Raw genomic sequence first — 10685 nt, forward strand, 5'->3', positions numbered from 1 at the left:
GCGTCAGCGACTGCGGTGGTCCTGCTGCTTTTTTCTGCTCTGCTCATCGGCGTCAGAGACTGCGCTGGTCCTGCTGCTGTTTTCTGCTCTGCTCGTCAGCGTCAGCGGCTGCTCTGGTCCTGCTGCTGTTGTCTGCTCTGCTCGTCGGCGTCAGCGACTGCGCTGATCCTGCTGCTGTTTTCTGGTCTGCTTATCGGCGTCAGCGACTGCGCGGGTCCTGCCTCTGTTTTCTGCTCTGCTCATCGGTGTCAGCGACTGCGATGGTCCAGCTGCTGTTTTCTGCTCTGCTCGTCGGCGTCAGCGACTGCCCTGGTCCTGAAGCTGTTTTCTGCTCTGCTCGTCGGCGTCAGCAACTGCGCTGGTCCTGCTGCTGTTGTCTGCTCTGCTCGTCGAAATATAAGTGACTGCGCTGGTCCTGCTGCTGTTGTCTGCTCTGCTAGTCGGCGTCAGCGACTGCGCTGGTCCTCCTGCTGTTGTCTGCTCTGCTCATCGGTGTCAGCGACTGCGCTGGTCCTGCTGCTGTTGTCTGCTCTGCTCTGCTCGTCGGCGTCATCGACTACGATGGTCCTGCTGCTGTTGTGTGCTCTGCTCGTCGGAGTCAGCAACTACGCTGCTCCTGCTGCTGTTGTCTGCTCTGCTCGTCGGCGTCAGCGACTGCGCTGGTCCTGCTGCTGTTGTCTGCTCTGCTAGTCGGCGTCAGCGACTACGGTGCTCCTGCTGCTGTTGTCTGCTCTGCTCGTCGGCGTCAGTGACTGCGCTGGTCCTGCTGCTGTTGTCTGCTCTGCTCGTCGGCGTCAGCGACTGCGCTGGTCCTGCTGCTGTTTTCTGCTCTGCTCGTCGGCGTCAGCGACTGGCTGGTCCTTCTGCTGTTGTCTGCTCTGCTCGTCGATATCAGCGCCTGTGCTGCTCCTGCTGCTGCTTTCTGCTCTGCTCGTCTTCGACTGCGCTGGTCCTTCTGCTGTTTTCTGCTCTGCTCGTCGGCGTCAGCGACTGCGCTGGTCCTGCTGCTGTTTTCTGCTCTGCTCGTCAGAGTAAGTGACTGCGCTGGTCCTGCTGCTGTTGTCTGCTCTGCTCGTCGGCGTCAGCGACTACGCTGCTCCTGCTGCTGTTGTCTGCTCTGCTCGTCGTTGTCAGCGACTGCGCTGGTCCTGCTGCTGTTGTCTGCTCTGCTCGTCGGCGTCAGCGACTGCGCTGGTCCTGCTGCTGTTTTCTGCTCTGCTCGTCGGCGTCAGCGACTGCGCTGGTCCTGCTGCTGTTTTCTGCTCTGCTCGTCGGCGTCAGCGATTGCGCTGGTCCTGCTGCTGTTATCTGCTCTGCTCGTCAGAGTCAGTGACTGCGCTGGTCGTGCTGCTGTTGTCTGCTCTGCTCGTCGATATCAGCTCCTGCGCTGGTCCTGCTGCTGTTTTCTGCTCTGCTCGTCAGCGACTGCGCTGGTCCTGCTGCTGTTTTCTGCTCTGCTCATCGATATCAAGGCCTGCGCTGGTCCTGCTGCTGCTTTCTGCTCTGCTCGTCAGCGACTACGCTGGTCCTGCTGCTGTTGTCTGCTCTGCTCGTCGGCGTCAGCGACTTTCCTGGTCCTGCTGCTGTTTTCTGCTCTGCTCGTCGGCGTCAGCGACTGCGCTGGTCCTGCTGCTCTTGTCTGCTCTGCTGGTCGATTTCAGCTCGTGCGCTGGTCCTGCCGTTGTTTTCTGCTCTGCTCGTCGGCGTCAGCGACTGCGCTGGTCCTGCCGCTGTTTTCTGCTCTGCTCGTTGGCGTCAGCGACTGCGCTGGTCCTGCTGCTGTTTTCTACTCTGCTCATCTGCGTCAGCGACTGCGCTGGTCCTGCTGCTGTTTTCTGCTCTACTCGTCGGCGTCAGCGACTGCGCTGATCCTGCTGCTGTTTTCTGCTCTGCTCGTCGGCGTCAGCGACTGCGCTGGTCCTGCTGCTGTTTTCCGCTCTGCTCATCGGCGTCAGCGACTGTGCTGGTCCTGCTGCTTTTGTCTGCTCTGCTCGTCGGCATCAGTGACTACAATGGTCCTGCTGCTGTTTTCTGCTCTGCTTGCCGGCGTCAGCGACTGCGCTGGTCCTGCTGCTGTTTTCTGCTCTGCTCATCGGCGTCAGCGACTGCTCTCATCCTGCTGCTGTTGTCTGTTCTGCTCGTCGGCGTCAGCGACTGCGCTGGTCCTGCCGCTGTTGTTGGCTCTGCTCGTCGCGTCAGCGACTGCCCTGGTCCTGCCGCTGTTGTCTGCTCTGCTCGTCGTCGTCAGCGACTGCGCTCGTCTTGCCGCTGTTGTCTGCTCTGCTCGTCGGAGTCAGCGACTGCGCTGGTCCAGCCGCTGTTGTCTGCTCTGCTCGTCGGCGTCAGCGACTGCGCTGGTCCTGCTGCTGTTGTCTGCTCTGCTCGTCGGCGTCAGCGACTGCGCTGGTCCTGCTGCTGTTGTCTGCTCTGCTCGTCGGCGTCAGCGGCTGCGCTGGTCATGCTGCTGTTTTCTGCTCTGCTCGTCGGCGTCAGCGACTGCGCTGGACCTGCTACTGTTGTCTGCTCTGCTCGTCGGCGTCAGCGACTGAGCTGGTCCTGCTGCTGCTTTCTGCTCTGCTCGTTGGCGTCAGCGACTGCGCTGATCCTGCTGCTGTTTTCTGCTCTTCTCATCGGCATCATCAACTGCGATGGTCCTGCTGCTGCTTTCTGCTCTGCTCGTCGGCATCAGCGACTGCGCTGGTCCTGCTGCTGTTGTCACCTCTGCTCGTCGATATCAGCACCTGTGCTGGTCCTGCTGCTGCTTTCTGATCTGCTCGTCAGCGACTGCGCTGGTCCTGCTGCTGTTTTCTGCTCTGCTCGTCTGCCTCAGCGACTGCGCTGGTCCAGCTGCTGTTTTCTGCTCTATTCGTCGGCGTCAGAAACTGTGATGGTCCTGCTGCTGTTTTCTGCTCTGCTCGTCGGCGTCAGCGACTGCGCTGGTCCTGCTGCTGTTTCTGCTCTGCTCGTCGGCGTCAGCGACTGCGCTGGTCCTGCTGCTGTTGTCTGCTCTGCTCGTCGATTTCAGCTCGTGCGCTGGTCCTGTCGCTGTTTTCTGCTCTGCTCATCGGCGTCAGCGACTGCGGTGGTCCTGCTGCTGTTTTCTGCTCTGCTTGTCGGCGTCAGCGACTGCGCTGGTCCTGCTGCTGTTGTCTGCTCTGCTCGTTGGCGTCAGCGACTTCCCTGGTCCTGCTGCTGTTGTATGCTCTGCTTGTCGGCGTCAGCGACTTTCCTGGTCCTGCTGCTTTTGTCTGCTCTGCTCGTCTGCGTCAGCGACTGCGCTGATCCTGCTGCTGTTGTCTGCTCTGCTCGTCAACCTCAGCGACTCCGCTGGTCCTGCTGCTGTTGTCTATTCTGCTCGTCTGCGTCAGCGACTGCGCTGGTCCTGCTGCTGTTTTCTGCTATGCTCTGCTCGTCGGCGTCAGCGACTACGATGGTCCTGCTGCTGTTGTGTGCTCTGCTCGTCGGAGTCAGCAACTACGCTGCTCCTGCTGCTGTTGTCTGCTCTGCTCGTCGGCGTCAGCGACTGCGCTGGTCCTGCTGCTGTTGTCTGCTCTGCTAGTCGGCGTCAGCGACTACCTTGCTCCTGCTGCTGTTGTCTGCTCTGCTCGTCGGCGTCAGTGACTGCACTGGTCCTGCTGCTGTTGTCTGCTCTGCTCGTCGGCGTCAGCGACTGCGCTGGTCCTGCTGCTGTTTTCTGCTCTGCTCGTCGGCGTCAGCGACTGGCTGGTCCTTCTGCTGTTGTCTGCTCTGCTCATCGATATCAGCGCCTGTGCTGCTCCTGCTGCTGCTTTCTGCTCTGCTCGTCTTCGACTGCGCTGGTCCTTCTGCTGTTTTCTGCTCTGCTCGTCGGCGTCAGCGACTGCGCTGGTCCTGCTGCTGTTTTCTGCTCTGCTCGTCAGAGTCAGTGACTGCGCTGGTCCTGCTGCTGTTGTCTGCTCTGCTCGTCGGCGTCAGCGACTACGCTGCTCCTGCTGCTGTTGTCTGCTCTGCTCGTCGTCGTCAGCGACTGCGCTGGTCCTGCTGCTGTTGTCTGCTCTGCTCGTCGGCGTCAGCGACTGCGCTGGTCCTGCTGCTGTTTTCTGCTCTGCTCGTCGGCGTCAGCGACTGCGCTGGTCCTGCTGCTGTTTTCTGCTCTGCTCGTCGGCGTCAGCGACTGCGCTGGTCCTGCTGCTGTTGTCTGCTCTGCTCGTCGATATCAGCTCCTGCGCTGGTCCTGCTGCTGTTTTCTGCTCTGCTCGTCAGCGACTGCGCTGGTCCTGCTGCTGTTTTCTGCTCTGCTCATCGATATCAAGGCCTGCGCTGGTCCTGCTGCTTATTTCTGCTCTGCTCGTCATCGACTACGCTGGTCCTGCTGCTGTTGTCTGCTCTGCTCGTCGGCGTCAGCGACTTTCCTGGTCCTGCTGCTGTTTTCTGCTCTGCTCGTCGGCGTCAGCGACTGCGCTGGTCCTGCTGCTCTTGTCTGCTCTGCTCGTCGATTTCAGCTCGTGCGCTGGTCCTGCCGCTGTTTTCTGCTCTGCTCGTCGGCGTCAGCGACTGCGCTGGTCCTGCCGCTGTTTTCTGCTCTGCTCGTTGGCGTCAGCGACTGCGCTGGTCCTGCTGCTGTTTTCTACTCTGCTCGTCTGCGTCAGCGACTGCGCTGGTCCTGCTGCTGTTTTCTGCTCTACTCGTCGGCGTCAGCGACTGTGCTGGTCCTGCTGCTGTTGTCTGCTCTGCTCGTCGGCATCAGTGACTACAATGGTCCTGCTGCTGTTTTCTGCTCTGCTTGCCGGCGTCAGCAACTGCGCTGGTCCTGCTGCTGTTTTCTGCTCTGCTCGTCGGCGTCAGCGACTGCTCTCATCCTGCTGCTGTTGTCTGTTCTGCTCGTCGGCGTCAGCGACTGCGCTGGTCCTGCCGCTGTTGTTGGCTCTGCTCGTCGCGTCAGCGACTGCGCTGGTCCTGCCGCTGTTGTCTGCTCTGCTCATCGGCTTCAGCGACTGCGCTCGTCTTGCCGTTGTTGTCTGCTCTGCTCGTCGGAGTCAGCGACTGCGCTGGTCCAGCCGCTGTTGTCTGCTCTGCTCGTCGGCGTCAGCGACTGCGCTGGTCCTGCTGCTGTTGTCTGCTCTGCTCGTCGGCGTCAGCGACTGCGCTGGTCCTGCTGCTGTTGTCTGCTCTGCTCGTCGGCGTCAGCGGCTGCGCTGGTCATGCTGCTGTTTTCTGCTCTGCTCGTCGGCGTCAGCGACTGCGCTGGACCTGCTACTGTTGTCTGCTCTGCTCGTCGGCGTCAGCGACTGAGCTGGTCCTGCTGCTGCTTTCTGCTCTGCTCGTCGGTGTCAGCGACTGCGCTGATCCTGCTGCTGTTTTCTGCTCTTCTCATCGGCATCATCAACTGCGATGGTCCTGCTGCTGCTTTCTGCTCTGCTCGTCGGCATCAGCGACTGCGCTGGTCCTGCTGCTGTTGTCTGCTCTGCTCGTCGATATCAGCACCTGCGCTGGTCCTGCTGCTGCTTTCTGCTCTGCTCGTCAGCGACTGCGCTGGTCCTGCTGCTGTTTTCTGCTCTGCTCGTCTGCCTCAGCGACTGCGCTGGTCCAGATGCTGTTTTCTGCTCTACTCGTCGAGGTCAGAAACTGTGATGGTCCTGCTGCTGTTTTCTGCTCTGCTCGTCGGCGTCAGCGACTGCGCTGGTCCTGCTGCTGTTTTCTGCTCTGCTCGTCGGCGTCAGCGACTGCGCTGGTCCTGCTGCTGTTGTCTGCTCTGCTCGTCGGCATCAGTGACTACAATGGTCCTGCTGCTGTTTTCTGCTCTGCTTGCCGGCGTCAGCGACTGCGCTGGTCCTGCTGCTGTTTTCTGCTCTGCTCATCGGCGTCAGCGACTGCTCTCATCCTGCTGCTGTTGTCTGTTCTGCTCGTCGGCGTCAGCGACTGCGCTGGTCCTGCCGCTGTTGTTGGCTCTGCTCGTCGCGTCAGCGACTGCCCTGGTCCTGCCGCTGTTGTCTGCTCTGCTCGTCGGCGTCAGCGACTGCGCTCGTCTTGCCGCTGTTGTCTGCTCTGCTCGTCGGAGTCAGCGACTGCGCTGGTCCAGCCGCTGTTGTCTGCTCTGCTCGTCGGCGTCAGCGACTGCGCTGGTCCTGCTGCTGTTGTCTGCTCTGCTCGTCGGCGTCAGCGACTGCGCTGGTCCTGCTGCTGTTGTCTGCTCTGCTCGTCGGCGTCAGCGGCTGCGCTGGTCATGCTGCTGTTTTCTGCTCTGCTCGTCGGCGTCAGCGACTGCGCTGGACCTGCTACTGTTGTCTGCTCTGCTCGTCGGCGTCAGCGACTGAGCTGGTCCTGCTGCTGCTTTCTGCTCTGCTCGTCGGCGTCAGCGACTGCGCTGATCCTGCTGCTGTTTTCTGCTCTTCTCATCGGCATCATCAACTGCGATGGTCCTGCTGCTGCTTTCTGCTCTGCTCGTCGGCATCAGCGACTGCGCTGGTCCTGCTGCTGTTGTCACCTCTGCTCGTCGATATCAGCACCTGTGCTGGTCCTGCTGCTGCTTTCTGATCTGCTCGTCAGCGACTGCGCTGGTCCTGCTGCTGTTTTCTGCTCTGCTCGTCTGCCTCAGCGACTGCGCTGGTCCAGCTGCTGTTTTCTGCTCTATTCGTCGGCGTCAGAAACTGTGATGGTCCTGCTGCTGTTTTCTGCTCTGCTCGTCGGCGTCAGCGACTGCGCTGGTCCTGCTGCTGTTTCTGCTCTGCTCGTCGGCGTCAGCGACTGCGCTGGTCCTGCTGCTGTTGTCTGCTCTGCTCGTCGATTTCAGCTCGTGCGCTGGTCCTGTCGCTGTTTTCTGCTCTGCTCATCGGCGTCAGCGACTGCGGTGGTCCTGCTGCTGTTTTCTGCTCTGCTTGTCGGCGTCAGCGACTGCGCTGGTCCTGCTGCTGTTGTCTGCTCTGCTCGTTGGCGTCAGCGACTTCCCTGGTCCTGCTGCTGTTGTATGCTCTGCTTGTCGGCGTCAGCGACTTTCCTGGTCCTGCTGCTTTTGTCTGCTCTGCTCGTCTGCGTCAGCGACTGCGCTGATCCTGCTGCTGTTGTCTGCTCTGCTCGTCAACCTCAGCGACTCCGCTGGTCCTGCTGCTGTTGTCTATTCTGCTCGTCTGCGTCAGCGACTGCGCTGGTCCTGCTGCTGTTTTCTGCTATGCTCTGCTCGTCGGCGTCAGCGACTACGATGGTCCTGCTGCTGTTGTGTGCTCTGCTCGTCGGAGTCAGCAACTACGCTGCTCCTGCTGCTGTTGTCTGCTCTGCTCGTCGGCGTCAGCGACTGCGCTGGTCCTGCTGCTGTTGTCTGCTCTGCTAGTCGGCGTCAGCGACTACCTTGCTCCTGCTGCTGTTGTCTGCTCTGCTCGTCGGCGTCAGTGACTGCACTGGTCCTGCTGCTGTTGTCTGCTCTGCTCGTCGGCGTCAGCGAATGCGCTGGTCCTGCTGCTGTTTTCTGCTCTGCTCGTCGGCGTCAGCGACTGGCTGGTCCTTCTGCTGTTGTCTGCTCTGCTCGTCGATATCAGCGCCTGTGCTGCCCCTGCTGCTGCTTTCTGCTCTGCTCGTCTTCGACTGCGCTGGTCCTTCTGCTGTTTTCTGCTCTGCTCGTCGGCGTCAGCGACTGCGCTGGTCCTGCTGCTGTTTTCTGCTCTGCTCGTCAGAGTCAGTGACTGCGCTGGTCCTGCTGCTGTTGTCTGCTCTGCTCGTCGGCGTCAGCGACTACGCTGCTCCTGCTGCTGTTGTCTGCTCTGCTCGTCGTCGTCAGCGACTGCGCTGGTCCTGCTGCTGTTGTCTGCTCTGCTCGTCGGCGTCAGCGACTGCGCTGGTCCTGCTGCTGTTTTCTGCTCTGCTCGTCGGCGTCAGCGACTGCGCTGGTCCTGCTGCTGTTTTCTGCTCTGCTCGTCGGCGTCAGCGACTGCGCTGGTCCTGCTGCTGTTGTCTGCTCTGCTCGTCGATATCAGCTCCTGCGCTGGTCCTGCTGCTGTTTTCTGCTCTGCTCGTCAGCGACTGCGCTGGTCCTGCTGCTGTTTTCTGCTCTGCTCATCGATATCAAGGCCTGCGCTGGTCCTGCTGCTTATTTCTGCTCTGCTCGTCAGCGACTACGCTGGTCCTGCTGCTGTTGTCTGCTCTGCTCGTCGGCGTCAGCGACTTTCCTGGTCCTGCTGCTGTTTTCTGCTCTGCTCGTCGGCGTCAGCGACTGCGCTGGTCCTGCTGCTCTTGTCTGCTCTGCTCGTCGATTTCAGCTCGTGCGCTGGTCCTGCCGCTGTTTTCTGCTCTGCTCGTCGGCGTCAGCGACTGCGCTGGTCCTGCCGCTGTTTTCTGCTCTGCTCGTTGGCGTCAGCGACTGCGCTGGTCCTGCTGCTGTTTTCTACTCTGCTCGTCTGCGTCAGCGACTGCGCTGGTCCTGCTGCTGTTTTCTGCTCTACTCGTCGGCGTCAGCGACTGTGCTGGTCCTGCTGCTGTTGTCTGCTCTGCTCGTCGGCATCAGTGACTACAATGGTCCTGCTGCTGTTTTCTGCTCTGCTCGTCGGCGTCAGCGACTGCGCTGGTCCTGCTGCTGTTTTCTGCTCTGCTCGTCAGAGTCAGTGACTGCGCTGGTCCTGCTGCTGTTGTCTGCTCTGCTCGTCGGCGTCAGCGACTACGCTGCTCCTGCTGCTGTTGTCTGCTCTGCTCGTCGTCGTCAGCGACTGCGCTGGTCCTGCTGCTGTTGTCTGCTCTGCTCGTCGGCGTCAGCGACTGCGCTGGTCCTGCTGCTGTTTTCTGCTCTGCTCGTCGGCGTCAGCGACTGCGCTGGTCCTGCTGCTGTTTTCTGCTCTGCTCGTCGGCGTCAGCGACTGCGCTGGTCCTGCTGCTGTTGTCTGCTCTGCTCGTCGATATCAGCTCCTGCGCTGGTCCTGCTGCTGTTTTCTGCTCTGCTCGTCAGCGACTGCGCTGGTCCTGCTGCTGTTTTCTGCTCTGCTCATCGATATCAAGGCCTGCGCTGGTCCTGCTGCTTATTTCTGCTCTGCTCGTCATCGACTACGCTGGTCCTGCTGCTGTTGTCTGCTCTGCTCGTCGGCGTCAGCGACTTTCCTGGTCCTGCTGCTGTTTTCTGCTCTGCTCGTCGGCGTCAGCGACTGCGCTGGTCCTGCTGCTCTTGTCTGCTCTGCTCGTCGATTTCAGCTCGTGCGCTGGTCCTGCCGCTGTTTTCTGCTCTGCTCGTCGGCGTCAGCGACTGCGCTGGTCCTGCCGCTGTTTTCTGCTCTGCTCGTTGGCGTCAGCGACTGCGCTGGTCCTGCTGCTGTTTTCTACTCTGCTCGTCTGCGTCAGCGACTGCGCTGGTCCTGCTGCTGTTTTCTGCTCTACTCGTCGGCGTCAGCGACTGTGCTGGTCCTGCTGCTGTTGTCTGCTCTGCTCGTCGGCATCAGTGACTACAATGGTCCTGCTGCTGTTTTCTGCTCTGCTTGCCGGCGTCAGCAACTGCGCTGGTCCTGCTGCTGTTTTCTGCTCTGCTCGTCGGCGTCAGCGACTGCTCTCATCCTGCTGCTGTTGTCTGTTCTGCTCGTCGGCGTCAGCGACTGCGCTGGTCCTGCCGCTGTTGTTGGCTCTGCTCGTCGCGTCAGCGACTGCGCTGGTCCTGCCGCTGTTGTCTGCTCTGCTCATCGGCTTCAGCGACTGCGCTCGTCTTGCCGTTGTTGTCTGCTCTGCTCGTCGGAGTCAGCGACTGCGCTGGTCCAGCCGCTGTTGTCTGCTCTGCTCGTCGGCGTCAGCGACTGCGCTGGTCCTGCTGCTGTTGTCTGCTCTGCTCGTCGGCGTCAGCGACTGCGCTGGTCCTGCTGCTGTTGTCTGCTCTGCTCGTCGGCGTCAGCGGCTGCGCTGGTCATGCTGCTGTTTTCTGCTCTGCTCGTCGGCGTCAGCGACTGCGCTGGACCTGCTACTGTTGTCTGCTCTGCTCGTCGGCGTCAGCGACTGAGCTGGTCCTGCTGCTGCTTTCTGCTCTGCTCGTCGGTGTCAGCGACTGCGCTGATCCTGCTGCTGTTTTCTGCTCTTCTCATCGGCATCATCAACTGCGATGGTCCTGCTGCTGCTTTCTGCTCTGCTCGTCGGCATCAGCGACTGCGCTGGTCCTGCTGCTGTTGTCTGCTCTGCTCGTCGATATCAGCACCTGCGCTGGTCCTGCTGCTGCTTTCTGCTCTGCTCGTCAGCGACTGCGCTGGTCCTGCTGCTGTTTTCTGCTCTGCTCGTCTGCCTCAGCGACTGCGCTGGTCCAGATGCTGTTTTCTGCTCTACTCGTCGAGGTCAGAAACTGTGATGGTCCTGCTGCTGTTTTCTGCTCTGCTCGTCGGCGTCAGCGACTGCGCTGGTCCTGCTGCTGTTTTCTGCTCTGCTCGTCGGCGTCAGCGACTGCGCTGGTCCTGCTGCTGTTGTCTGCTCTGCTCGTCGGCATCAGTGACTACAATGGTCCTGCTGCTGTTTTCTGCTCTGCTTGCCGGCGTCAGCGACTGCGCTGGTCCTGCTGCTGTTTTCTGCTCTGCTCATCGGCGTCAGCGACTGCTCTCATCCTGCTGCTGTTGTCTGTTCTGCTCGTCGGCGTCAGCGACTGCGCTGGTCCTGCCGCTGTTGTTGGCTCTGCTCGTCGCGTCAGCGACTGCCCTGGTCCTGCCGCTGTTGTCTGCTCTGCTCGTCGGCGTCAGCGACTGCGCTCGTCTTGCCGCTGTTGTCTG

Source organism: Nothobranchius furzeri, chromosome 5 (assembly GCF_043380555.1).
Source record: "Nothobranchius furzeri strain GRZ-AD chromosome 5, NfurGRZ-RIMD1, whole genome shotgun sequence".
NCBI classification, from domain to species: domain Eukaryota; kingdom Metazoa; phylum Chordata; class Actinopteri; order Cyprinodontiformes; family Nothobranchiidae; genus Nothobranchius; species Nothobranchius furzeri.